The 14,536-nt window shown below is 46.2% G+C and overlaps 1 protein-coding gene across 2 annotated transcripts in view; it reads right to left on the reverse strand.

Annotated features, from left to right (window-relative positions):
- Positions 1-14,536, reverse strand: part of Farp1 (FERM, ARH/RhoGEF and pleckstrin domain protein 1) — a 230,974-nt gene that overhangs the window by 84,585 nt on the left and 131,853 nt on the right. The gene's annotated exons all lie outside the window — the stretch shown is intronic.

Raw genomic sequence — 14,536 nt, forward strand, 5'->3', positions numbered from 1 at the left:
ACACAGCACACAGCTTGCCACTAACCCTGGCCTGAACCTGAGCCCAGGCCCCGCCACACCTCTGCAGCCCTTCTGCTGTCCCCAAACCTGCATACAGCTCCCTGCCACCCCTGTCCCTGCCCTCCTTCCCTTGTATAGTCAGAGCTTTTGGTTTTGCAGGTCAGTTTCCATGCCCTCCCATACCCCATCACTGCCTCACAGCAGTGTGGCAGATTTGTAATCAATGTTGAGCCAGATCTGAGATATTACTGGCACCCAACACCAGTAAGTTTTTCCTGTACTGGGGTTTGCTCCTTGTGCTGGAAAGTTCAGTGGGTACTGACCAATGAATAGAGACATGTTTCTCCTACTACCATGCCAGAGAGAACACACGTGTCACAGGAAATTAGTTCCCCCTTGAAAGTCCTCCACAGTAAGCTGGGGGCAGGGCAGAGGGGACAGAAAAGGTGAACAAATGCAATAGTGTACTCATTGGACACTATGTTGAAAATGAACTGTACAACTTGTAGGTGGGGACAGGAAGGAAAAACTGAGAGTGAGGGAAGGGGTGACATTGTCCTAACAGAAATATACTCATTACCTGACCTATATACCAGTAGCCCCTCTGTATGTCACAATAATAATAATAATGATAATAATAGAAGAAAGAAGAAGAAGAAAGAAGAAGAAGAAGAAGCAGAAGCAGAAGCAGAAGCAGAAGCAGAAGCAGAAGAAGAAGAAGAATGTCCTCCTAGTGCCACGTGCTGGTGGCTCACGCCTATAATCCTACCTATTCAGGAGGCTATAATCTCAGGATCAAGGTAGTTCAACACCAGCCCAGACAGGAAAGTCTGTGAGACTCTGATCCCCACCAAAAAGCTGGAAGTGGAGTTGTAGCTCAAGTGATAGAATGCTAGCTTTCCACAAAAAAGCCTAAGGCCAACACCTAGGCCCTGAGTTCAAGTCCCAGGATCAACATACATATGCATGGACATGCACGCGCGTGTGCATGCGCACGCGCGCGCACGCGCGCGCACGCACACACACACACACACACACACACACACACACACACACACACACACACACACCAAGTCCTTTATGCCCTGCCTCATTTCCCCCACCTACCTCCTTACTGTCTCTGCAGCTGTTGTAGAGGTCTTGCTGGAAATTAGGATTAAGGCACACAGCTCTTCCAAACCGACTCCTTTCACTTGCTGGTGGGGATGCTCTGTTTTTGCATGGTTCCCTTCCTTCATTTCTTTATTTTGTGCCAGTTCTGGGGCTTGCACTCGGTCTGGGAGCTATCTCTGAGCTTTGTGCTCAGAGCTAGTGCTCTATCACTTGAGCCACACTCCACAGTGGGCTTTTTAGTAGTTAATTGGAGGTAAGAGTCTCATTTGACTTTACCATCCAGGCTGGCTTTGAACCATGATCCTCAGATCTCAGCTTCCTGGGTAGCTAGAATGATCCACATGGTATGATGCACACAGCATCTGGCCTCATTTTCTTTTATTGATGAAGAATACTCTGTTGCCTGGGTATCCCAAAGTTTCTAAATTCACCTACTACAGGACATCTTGGTGGCTTTCAAGTTTTGGTAGTTAGGAGTAAAGCAGATACAGACATTTATTTGTGGTTTTGGTGAAAATGTAGATTTCAGCTCACAATTCCAGGGTTTTTTTTTTTTTTTTTTTTTTTCCACTTGTGGGGCTTGAACTCAAGGCTAATGCCCTACCACTTGAGCCACATTGCCCCTTCCAGCTTTTGAGTGGTTAACTGGCAATAAGTGTCTCATGGACTTTTCTGCCCAGGCTGGCTTCAAACCATGACCCTCAGATCTCAGCCTCCTGAGTAGCTAGGACTAGGATTACAGGCATGAGCTGCCAGTGCCTGGCTGAGGATTGTTCATTTTGTTTTGTTCCGTTTTAAATGACAGTTAAAATCATGACTCTGTGCCTTTCTTCTCCCCCACAGCATTTACAGCTTTGGCTGGCTGTATGTGTGGGGACACATCAATACTAGGGCTTAATCTTAGGACCTTGTGTTCTTTCTTGACTTATTTCATTCAAGACTGGCACTCTACCACTTGAGCCACAGCTCTACTTCCAGTTTTGTGCTGGTTAACTGGAGATAAAGTCTTATAACTTTGTTGTCCTGGCTGGCTTTGAACCTCGATCCTCCAATCTCAGCCTCCAGCACCCAGTATGGCTTTCTTGTAGAATTCTGCAGCACTTTGTGCAGACTCACATCTACATTATTCCCACATAGAAGGCAAAAGGCCAGACTTTATCCTCTATCCCGTGGGGCCCATAGGCTAAACAACTTCTTAGGAATGAATAAATACAAGTTACATTTCCAACTGAGTCTCTGTCCCCAATTAATATATGACGATTTATTCATCTTTATATTCCCATAGTACTTAGCAAAGTTCCCAGTATGCAGTCACTGTCCGATGTTCATGACCTCCATGTCATGAAGGGGAAGGGAAGATTAGATGTAGGCAAGAAACCCAGTTGCTACCTCCAAAGAGCTTAGAATCCTATGCCTCAGTATCTCTTCACTGTCTAGTAGATTCCTAACATGCACTGATAAGAAGAATCAAACTCCATCATGTAGATCAAACACCAGAAGGCAAATATTATAAAGACATCACTGTCCACAGTTCCTGTTTCCATCCTCTTGTCTCCCCTCTGTAAGCGTGCAGCGTTTAGGAACTAATTAGTAACCCGGCTGATGGTTAGAATTGAGGCCTGACAAGTTCAAGAAGGGACATGTCCATCAGCCTGTCCCCGAAGGGCCAAAGAAGCCAATGAGAATATGGTAGTGTTGAACATGACAACTTTTTGTGATCATGGCCCATTTTAGCCCCTGTTCATGCCATCATCTCCTAGCTAGGCCGACACAAGGGTACAATGAGCTGCTCCATGGAGTCTCTGTGGTCCTGGGTGCAAGTCCTCCCGTCAGTCTCCAAAGAGCTACATGGCCAGCTGACACAAACCACTTACTCATAGACTCCCTCTCACCCTGGTAACTCGGTCAATATCTAGTTATTAATAAGAATTTTATAAAAATGTGTAAGGAAATGAGAAGCTACAGAAGAACTCCTTTTTATTTTTTGTTTAAAAGGGAAGACCAGCCAGATGCCAGTGGCTCATGTCTGTAATCCTAGCTACTCAAGAGGCTGAGATCTGAGGATCTCAGGATCTTATCTCCAATCAACTACCAAAAAAGTCAGAAGTGGTGTTGTGACTCAAGTAGGGTGCTACCCTTGAGCAAAAACTCTGAGGGACAGTGCCCAGGCCCCTGAGTGCAAATCCCGGAACTGGCACCAAAAAAAAGGGGGGTGGGGAGGGGTGAGACCAAATTCCAGTTTCACAGTCCTTTCTCACAGTTCTCAACATCATCTATTCATACAAAAATGAGCCACCAATGACTAGCCTGGTTGGCAGGCATACCCGTTTCCCAAGGAATTCCTGGAATGAAGGAACTGGATAACTTCATCTAGATTTACAGACTGAGAAACGAGATTTTTATAGCTCAACTCTAAAAATCTAAACAAGCAGAAAGAAATCAATATACAATGGCTGTCTTTTATGGACAGTTCATGAGAAGAGGGAGAGTTAACAGTTAACTGGGTCCTTTGCTGAGAAAGAAGAGCCTTTGGTGAACATATCTCACACATCTTAGTAATAATGCCAGGCCCTACGGAGGCCAGGAGCTCTCAGCGTGACCACAGCAGTGCCCACACCATTTTCTTTCTGTCCTGGGCAGTGACTGGCATCCTAGAACGGCAGCTTGCAAGCAGATGTTTGGAGTCTAGCTAATAATGTCAAACTGGGTCTCCCGTCTTAAAAACTTTATCTTCAAGTATAATCTCTTGTTCAAATGCTTATAGAAAATGTCTTTTCTACACTAGTAAATTTTTTTTTAAACAGGAAGACATCAACTTTGAGAGCTTTAGAGCTCCTAAAATTGACCTGCACGATAGAAGCATGTGGAGTACTGTATGAGCTGGGGATAAAAGGAAACTGAGCAGCAGTGGCTCACGCCTGTAATGCTACTCAGGAGGCTAAGATCTAAGGATTGTGGACCAAGAAAGTCTGTGAGACTTTCTTTCTTTTCTTTTCTTTTTCTTTTTTTTTGGGGGGGGGGGGTGTCCAGTCGTGGGGCCTGAACTCTGGGCCTGGGTGCTGTTCCTCAGCTCTTCAGCTCAAGGCTAGCGCTCTACCACTTGAGCCACAGCGCTACTTCTGGCTTTTTTTTCTTTTTGCTTATGTGGTGCTAAGGAATCAAAGCCAGGGCCTCAGGCATGCAAGGCAAGTGCTCTACCAATGAGCCACCTTCCCAGCCTCTTTTCTTTTTTTTGTTGGTTGTTGGGCCTGACCTCTGGGCCTGGGCACTGTCCCTCAGCTCTTCAGCTCAAGGCTTGCGCTCAACCACTTAAACCATAGTGCCACTTAGGGTTTTCTGGTGGTTCACTGGAGATAAGAATCTCACGGTGTTTCCTGCCTAGGCTGGCTTTGAACTGTGATCCTCAGATCTCAGCCTCGTGAGTAGCTAGGATTACAGGCGTGAGCCATCTGTGCCCGGTTCTATGAGACTCTTAATATCCAACTGGCCACCAAAAAGTTGGAAATGGTGGCAGAGTGTTAGCCTTGAGCACAAAAGCTCTGGGACGGTGCTCAAGGCCTGTGTTCAATCCCTGCTACTGGCATTAAAAAAAAAGGGGGGCGGGGACTCAATAGATAGCATTAGTAAATGGCAGGATCCGAGGGCTCGGCATTCACATACCAACGTGTAAGTGGACACCGTAGCCTAAAATGCCTGCAGACAACATGCAAGGTCCCATTTCCCTTTTATAGGAATTAGTAGAGCACTATCTGGGTGCTACAGAGCGGCAACTGGATCAGGAGGGCTCTGAGTTCACGAAGGGTTTAGCTCACTGATAGATTCATAATTTGATGGTATTATTAACAGGAGGTGGTGGTCACTGGGAGACCCACTTTTGAAGGGCATACTTGTCCCTAGCCCTTCTCTGTGGCTCTACCTTCCTGTCTGCCATGAAGGAAGCTGGTTTGCTTTAGCATGATCCCACCACCATGATGCTTTCTCTCACTCAGGCCCAAGGACCAAAACTTTTGCAGCCATGAGCCAAGATGAAGCTCTCCTCTACTAGCACCTCAGGCACTGGACTGCAGTGTCAAAAAGTCTGACTCCCACAGGGCTCTAAGAACTACCTTATTCCCTTTGAAGGAAGCAGACACAATGACCTCACAAACTCACTAGGCCCCGCCTTTTAAAGGTTCGCCCACCTCAACCCTGCCGCGCTGAGGACCAGCCCTCCAACACAGAACCCTAGGGTTCTAGACAGTTAAACAATGGAGTATTCTTCAGCTTGAAAAGTAAACAAATTCTGTCACATGATACATCACAGCTGGACCTGGGGACACCATGCCCATACAAAGCCTGTTGAAAGGGAAAGTTCTAGAGATGTTGGTGGTGATGTTTATCCAACAGTGGAGACACTCATCACCCAAGTGAAGTACACACTTGACACGGCTAAAAAGATTATATTTTATACTACGTAGATTTTATGTAGATTTTATTTTATTGTCGGTCGTGGAACTTGAACTCTGGGCCTGGGCACTGTCCCTCAGCTCTTCAGCTCAAGGCAAGCACTCTATCCCTTGAGCCACAGCACCACTTCTGGTTTTCTGAGTGGTTCATTGGAGATAAGAGTCTCACAGACTTTCCTGCATGGGGCTGGCTTTGAACCACGATCCTGAGATCGTGGTTCCTGAGTGGCTAGGATTACAGGCATGATCCAGCCTGGTTCTAAGTAGATTTTATCACAATAAAAAAGCTGCAGTTGGGGTGGGGGGGGGTTGGGAGATGGTGGGGGCACACCTGTAATCCCAGGTACACATGATCTGCGTCAAGTGGAAGAAACCCTGATATACCCTAAATATAACTTAAAACCAAGAGCGCTAGAGACAGGGCTCAAGTGCTAGAGGCCGACCTATCAAGTACGAGGCCCTGAGTTCAAACTCCAATATGGCCAAAGATAAACAAAACAATTTGAGCAATGGGGTAGGTAAAAAAGAGGTACCGGAGTCTGAGGCCAACTTGGGCTATAAGATAGCAAGACCCTGCAGCCACAACAACAAAATTATTATTATGGAGTTCCTCGGCCTTAAACATACATTTTTAAGGCCAGGTGCTGGCTCACACCTGTAATCAGTCCTAGCTATTCAGAGGGCTTTGATCTGAGGATTGAGGTTCAAAGTCAGCCTGGGCAGGAAACTCTGATCTCCAATAAACCACTCATACAAAGCCTTGAGGAAAAAGAAGCTTCAGGACAGAGCCCAGGCCTGAGTTCAAGCCCTAGGACTGGAAAAGCAAGCAAATAATTTTTTAATACTTCTTTATACATTTTTTTCTAAGTGGGAATAAATAACTGAAGAATGTGTCTCACAGGTGAAACAACTGAATAGTGGTCAGAACACAATCTGTTAACATTTCTTTTAAGAGTAAGGAAAAAAAGATTCTTTTCTTTTCTTTTTTTGGTCCGGTCATGGGGCCTAAACTCTGGGCCTGGGCGCTGTCCCTCAGCTCTTCAGCTCAAGACTAGCACTCTACCACTTGAGCCACAGCACCATTTCCGGCTTTTTTCTTTTTGCTTATGTGGTGCTGAGGAATCGAACCCAGGGCCTCATGCATGCAAGGCAAGAGTTCTACCACTGAGCCACCTTCCCAGCCCCAATTCTTTTCATTTCTTGCACCACCACTGTGGCTTAAACTCAGGGCCCCAGGCTCTTAGTTGGCTTTTTATCCACTCACGTCTGGTGCTTTTTACCATGGAAGCCATGCTTCAACTTCTGACTTTTTGCTGGTTAATTGGAGTCTCTCAGTCTGTCTTTCCTGGGCAGTTTTGAACCACAACTCTCAGATCTCAACCTTGGGAGTGGGTAGGACAGAAGCACCCAGCTTTTAATAGTGTTTTAGTATGTCAGATCTGAGGCAGATAAAAGTTTTTCTTAAATGTCAACAACTATACTGGGGGTGGAGCTCCATCTCTAAGGCTCTTCTTGCATCTAAGAAACCATGAGTCTTGTCAAGCCCATCTTCTGGAAGTCTTGGTACAACCTTCTAGAACTATTCTCTTTATCAGAGTTCAAATGATAATAATCATGGTTTACTTTGGAGAATAAATTGGCGATTAGCCAAAGTACCTACCTAAATTTTAATTCTTTTGGTATCTTGGCTGCTTTTTTCTTATGCTCCATGAAGCATTTGGATTTGAACCAGTTGGCTCTCTCTAGCCTCTTCTCCTTTGGAGCTGGCTCTTCATAGGACCCTGTAAAAGCAGCCTCGGGCACTTGATATTCTTGTGTGATGTCTGGAGAGCGAGCTCTGAATGCTAAATGGTGCGCACCTTTGCACACAGCTTCGAGCAATGCAAAACAGTGGGTCCAAATTGTTTCCGTTTATTGTGCCTTTAAACCTTTCCCTATGCCTTTGGGTTTTCTCTACTGCATAAAGTTTTATGCAGGGTTATTTTTATTTTACTCTTCTATAAAGGCACGATTCTCTCATGGGTGGGGGTGTGTTCTCCCTCCCTCTCCCCCTACCACCTCAAAGAACCAGGCTACTTCATCTCCTACTTGCTGGAGCTCACACATCACCTTCCAGAAATTATCTTAGACACACAAATCTCTAATGATAATGTCTGCCCAAGCTAACCAAACTACAATCTACAGAAGTTGGTCTCTGGTTGGGATTGATATTACCATGACAACCAGAGCTGGCTCTCATCCAGCAGAAGGGACAGGCTTCTCCCAAAGGCCTTATCCCCTCTTCTGACCATCAACACCTTTTAGAATATTGCTTTATAAGCCAGGCATCAGTGGCTCACACCTGTAATCCTAGCTAATCAGGAGGCTGAGATCTGAGGATCATGGTTCAAAGCCAGCCTGGGCAGGAAACTCTTGTGAGACTCTTATCTCGCAGCTTGCCTTGAGCTGAAGAGCTGAGGGACAGCGCCTAGGCCTAGAGTTCAAGCCCCATGACCAACAACAACAAAAAAAAATGTTGCTTTACACCAAACCCACTCACCCTCAACCACTGACCTTAGGACATTATTACCTCACAGATTTTCTTATAATCCTTTAACACAATTTTTTTCTGGCAGGGGTGGGGTGCTGGGGGCAATAAAAGAGGATGAATTCAAGGCCTCACTCTTCTTAAGCAATCATAAGCCATACCCTCCTGGACCTAAATCCTCCTATTTATGCTTCCTGTGTAGCTGGCATGGTAAGTGCATGCCACCAAGCCAGACGTTCAGATGGAGACTCAATAATGGTTTGCCTGTAATGTTCTTGAACTATGAGCATCCTACTATCCTGAGTAGCTGGGATTACAGGCATGAATCCTGACAGGATTTTTGTTACTGCTTATTATTATTGTTTTTTTTTTTTGGGGGGGGGTCCAGACGTGGGGCCTGAACTCTGGGCCTGGGTGCTGTCCCTCAGCTCTTCAGTTCAAGGCTAGCGCTCTACCACTTGAGCCACAGCGCCACTTCCGGCTTTTTCTCTTTGCTTATGTGGTGCTGAGGAATTGAACCCAGGGCCTCAGGCATGCAAGGCAAGCGCTCTACCACTGAGCCACCTTCCCAGCCCCATTATTATTGTTTTTGATGTATGGTCTTGCTATGTAGGCCAGGTCGGCTAGTCTAGAATTCAGGATCCTCCAGCCTCAGCCTCCAGAGTGCTAGATTACAGGAATACACCACCATGCCCAGCTCTTTGGCCAGATGGACACAGGTTTGAATAACTGTGGGCACGTTTATCCAGGGACTATACCTGCGTTGGGGGTTTGGGGGCTAGTATGGAGGGAAGTGTCTAACACTGAATAACTGACCCAGATCATTAACCAGCTAAGTCAGAATAGTTGGGAAGTCTATGCGACTTCATCTCTAACTAACCAGCCAAAAGATTAGCATTAGCACAAAGCCATTGCCAGGCCAGACTCAATACAAACTGGATCTGTGTGGCTTGTCACCAGTGTTTCCAGACACCCTGCTAAAATGAGGAAAAGAATGGAAAAAAATTCCTAGAAAGAAAACTTGAAAAAGGACAGCAGGTGAGAGATTTCCCTAGAATCGTGGAAGATGACAGAGAAGGCAGCTGAAATCTAATTACGGAGGAGAGGAAAGGAGAATCAGCAATGGGAAGTAAGGCCAAAAACACAGAGAGTCCAGGTCCTGCTGGTAATACAAGCTTCCTGCCCAGGCCAGCTTGGACCACAGTCCTATGTTTGCTTCCCTAAATAGCTAAAGTGACAAGCATGAGCCACTGGCTCCTGCCATTGGCTGAGATGGAATCTTGTAAAGGTTTTGTCTGACCTGGCCTCAAATCTCCACCCTCAATTCTCTGCCTCCCCAGTGGCTAGGATTACAGGCTTCAGACACTGTGCGTGGCTAGCAAGCTTAGTTTTCCTGATTGACCAAAGTGATGATCAGAAGAATTACACAGCAGATCCATAAGCCAGAGCCACAGCCAGATGTTACCACTATCAAGTTATTAGGGGCTGTGTGGGACACATGCACTGCTGTTCCCAATATCCTCAGTGGGGCGGGGCTGTTTACACTGGCATCGCCACCGACAGGTGAGTGGCACATTGTGGCCATGATACCACCAGACTCTAGGAATTGTTCCGCTCTATTACAATCCTGTAATGGAGCATCTGGTAGATGGCAGAGGCAAGCTACCATCTGTGCCTTCGTTTCTTCCTGTGTGACATGGGAAGAAAGCCTGTGGAGGATTATTATGAGGACTCATGGACTTGGCGTAGGCCAGTCAGCTCTTCTGGGTGTCAGCGATGATGATGATGATGATGATGATGATGATGATGATGATGATGATGATGATGATGACGGCGACAACGACGACAATGGTGATGATGACAATGGTGATGATGATAAAGGAAGAGAAGAAAAGGAGGACGGACGAGGAGGAGGATGAAGAAGAAGGAAACTAACAAACAGCACACCACGTGGGACCTCTAAGACTGGCAAGTGATCACCCCAGACAGGAACTAGAACTTGACGCTCAAGCTCCGGAGAAGCAGAACAAGGCTCGCATTCTGTCTTGCGAATGCAGCTCCGTGCTCAGGCCGGCCCGTCAGCTCTGCCCACAATTGGCCTGATTCTTCCTCCTGCCGCCGGCTCTCCGGGCGGCCACACCGCCTTCCAGGACACACTGCGTCCTTGTTCCCTCAGCACTGAGCCGCAGCCTTCAGAACGCTCAATAAACACACTGCAGATTGAGTTTCAGAGTCACTGACTGCAGGACACGAAGAGAATGGGCCCTTTCAAGGGCTCCCCAAGATCCAGGAACAGGACAGCCGCAGTGCTCTCCGTGCCCGGCAGCTTCTTCCTGCATTCCAAGGCTGTGAGCAGATGTGTGTGCGTGAATGTGTATGTGTGTACATGTTCGTGCGTGTATGTGTGCATACATGCTCGTGTGTGTGTGTGTGTGTGTGTGTGTGTGTGTGTGTGTTTAGGTATGGGGGATGTCTACTGTTTTCTTACAAACTTGTTAGGAATGAAGCGAAAGAAAGGACTATGGGTGGGAAAATTCAGCAGAGTCAAGAGCTTATATGTGTCTGATCACTGAAAGTAAATGAATTAAAAAACTGTCAAATTTATCACTATGGGGGGGAAAAAACTTTTAAACCAAGCAATTGTGAGGCCCTGAGTTCAAGTCCACACATACACACACACAAACACACACACACACACACACACACACACACACACACACACACACACACACACACACACACACACACACACACACACACACACACACACACACACACACACACACTGGCAGGTGCTATGCTCAGAAGGCTGAGATCTCAAGATGTAAGTTCCAAGCCCACCAGGGCAGACAAAGCCAAGAGACTCTTATCTCCAATGATCCAGTAAAGAGCAAGTAGTGGAAGTGTGATTCAAGTGGTAGAGTGCTGACCCTGAATGAAAAAGCTAAACAAGAGTATACAACCCAGAGTTCAAGCCCCAGTCAGTATTGGCTTTAAAATAAAACCTTTTTCATTGTGTTATCAATTTTGGAGAAAAGCAGTCCAGCTCACTGTGATGCATTGGCATTGTGCCAAAAGTAAGGGGATGTGAGGCTTCGTTGTCATCATCATATACATGAAGGTCTTAGCTACTTAGGGCTGATTGCAGAAACTAACAACATAGTCTCTAAATGAAAAAAACCTTGCTTGACATTCTGCGATTTGATCCATACAGAATAAAAGACCACACCAAGAACAAGAGCGAGTATAACAAGCTAGGTGAGACAAGAAAGGAGACTTCTGGCAACAGAAATCTTCCCATTCCCCTGGTATCTATTTTTTATTGTTCGTTTTTGATTGTTAGTTTGGTCAGTCTCAGGGCTTGAACTCAGGGCCTGAGTGTATCCCAGAGCTTTTTTGCTCAAGGCTAACATGCTACCACTTACTTACTTTGAGCTACGGGACCACTTCTGGTTTTCTGATGGTCAACTGGAGATAAGAGTCTCACTGGCTTTCCTGCCTGGGCTGGCTTTGACCATGATCCTCAGATCTCAGCCTCGTGAGCAGCTAGGATTATAGTTGTGAGCCACCGGCGCCCGACCTGTCTAGTTTTGCCTCCTGTGTCATTCTAATGATCCAAAACCCACAAAAGTGCATTCAGTCTAAGGTATCTGGATTTTCTGTAAAACAACGATAGCATCCACTTTACCTCCAAAAATGCCAGTTCCAAAGAAAGACGCAAAGAAGGTGAGTTACTGAACTTCACCTGATGTTTGAATTGAAAGGCCAAGACTGTACAGAATAAAAAAATCAAACACAATCACAACTCTCATCTTTCTTCCTGCTCTTTGTCTTGTTTCTTTTTCTGTGTGTGTATGTGTGAGCATGCGCACACATTCATGCATATGTGTACCAATACTGGGGCTCAGGGCCTGGGCACTCTCCCTTAGCTTTTTCTCTCAAGGCTGATGCACTACCACTTGAACTACGGCGCTACTTTGGCTTTTTTGCTGGTTAACTGGCGGTAAGAGTCTCATGGACTGTCCTGCCCAGGCCAGTTTTACACTACAATCCTCAGATCTCAGCCTCCTGAGTAGCTAGGATTACAGGTGTGAGCCACCAGTGCCCAGCTCATCTTGTTGATTTTTAACCTCTCTACATTTTAATCCCTGCAAACTGACATGTATTTTCTCCTAGGTCATTAATTTCTTCAGAGGGCTTGAAAATGAGAACATAGAAGGTTCATAGATTGGGAAATGGAGTTCATAAGATCCACCAACAAGAAAATACTAAACCTGGACGTTTAACAGAGTGACTGTTTCTACATCTGTAGCAACAAGACGACACAATGGCACACGAAACTGCAGACTCAGGAAGACTTTGTGAGTGTGTAACGATCATGCACACAGCAGAGCCACAAGGCAGTCTACTAGAAGGAGCAGAAGACCCTTTCTCAGTAATCAACATTTTTTTTTTTTAACTGTAAGGTCAATCTGGGTGCTGGTGGCTCACGCCTATAATCCTAGCTACTGAGGAGGCTGAGATCTGAGGATCACGGTTCAAAGCCAGCCCGGGCAGGAAAGTCTCTGAGACCCTTATCTCCCATTAATCACAGAAAAAGCTGGAAGTGGTGCTGTGGTTCAAGTGGTAGAGTGCTGCTATAACCTTGAGCAAAAGGAGTTCAGGGACAGCACAGAGGCCCAGAGTTCAAGCTCCAGGACTGGCCAAAAAACAAAACAAAAAAGTGAGGGTCAGACAAGCAATAAGCCACAGTTCTGGAAGGTAAAATGGAGTGCTCAGTTTTTCACTACACATTCTATGCCAGGATTTACTTTTGGATTACTTCCAGAAAAACAAAGATTCTGAGGGGTGTCTAGACGGCACGGGTATCTAGACTCAAGAGCATCTCCGTCCTCACCCCACACATGCACGGGCTCACAGGGGAAAACATCCACGCACACACCATACCTGCTCCTGACACCCGGGAACTGGATGGACACTGTGCAGCTGCAGCTGACTTTCATTTTATTTTTTTTTTTACTCCTTCTTGCATTCATTTTTGCATTTTTGAATGCCAGCATGAATTTCTTTTCTTGACAATGTTCTTTAATTTCCCTGCCTACCTTTTACCCCGTCACTTAAGATGTTCATCTGACATACCTTGTTTTCCTTCTCAATCAGCTCTATCAGAACAGTCATCTCCACCAATCAGAGAGGCTGTTCACACTGTGTGCTTCACACTCACCACATCAGCTATTCTCTGGGCATGACAGGCACATAGTCACCACAGGACCTTTGCACAGGTACATCCTCTCTTCCGATTTCTTCATGGATATTTTCCCCCTCTCTTTCTCATCTTTGCTCAAGTAGCAGCTTCTCAAGAAAGCTTATCCGGACCACCCTAATTGACGTAGCAATTTGTGCCCTCTTATTCTGCTTATTTTGTTTTTTTTTTTTAACTTTTCATTTCATGTGTCACTTTCTAATCCCCCAAGTAGCGTACCTGTAAATGCTGTGTGTGCTCCACCAGAGCGCACATCCTTTGTTTTGTTACAAGAACAGCATGACCCCGAGTCGGTGTTCATAAAGATGTGTGCAATGGATAAACAAACCATTTTAAAGCCCTGATTCCATGGAGAGGACGTGACAGCAGTCTTTAACCAAAAAATAAAAAATGAAGTGGACCCGAGACTCTAAAGCCAGCTGGAGAATTTTTATTTCAGGAAGTTGATGCAAAAGGCCTTGCAGGAATGACAAGCCCACGCAAGGGAAGACAGGCAGAGGAAAGCGAGGATATTGTGTTAAGTGTTTTGTTCTGTAGGGCTGAGGAGGGAACCCAGGGCCTCCCTAAATCCTCAGCCCTCCAGGACAATAACCCACTGGTCAGGAAACCCGTCCACCTGCACAACAGCACGCATACGAGCCACGTGACAGTCGCATGTAGAGATAAAGAGCTATCAGTGACAGCTAGGAAGGTCCTCATGATGGGTCCTTCCCCTCAGATGAGCACGCATGTGACCACCACGTGCTGGCTTTTCCTGACTCAGTGTCCCGGGAAGTAAATGGAAGTTCAGATCCTTTGGGGCGGGGCCACTAATCACACAGTGCGCCCTCCCGTGATCTTTCAGCCATGCAGTATGGGAAGGGACCCAGACTTGGTGCACGCATTGCTAATTCATACTGGTCTTCACTTGTGCTCAGCTTCAGCCTTAGCCTGGAGTAGAAACCTGGTATCACCTATGACCTCCATGCTTCCCCTACTGCAGGTATTGTTTCTGCTCAGAGTGAGCAGGGGAATGGGAGCAAATGAGACGTGTAAGGAAAAGAATGCCCGGAGATAATGTACCCTGCAGGAAATCCTGCCCATGCTAAATGAAATTTAACAGCACAAATCCTCTACAATGCTCCCGTATCAGGTACACACACACACATACACACACGCATGCGCGCGCACACACACATACACACACAC

This window comes from Dipodomys merriami, unplaced genomic scaffold (genome assembly GCF_024711535.1).
Source record: "Dipodomys merriami isolate MVZ:Mamm:240054 unplaced genomic scaffold, mDipMer1.0.p SCAF_6, whole genome shotgun sequence".
NCBI lineage: Eukaryota > Metazoa > Chordata > Mammalia > Rodentia > Heteromyidae > Dipodomys > Dipodomys merriami.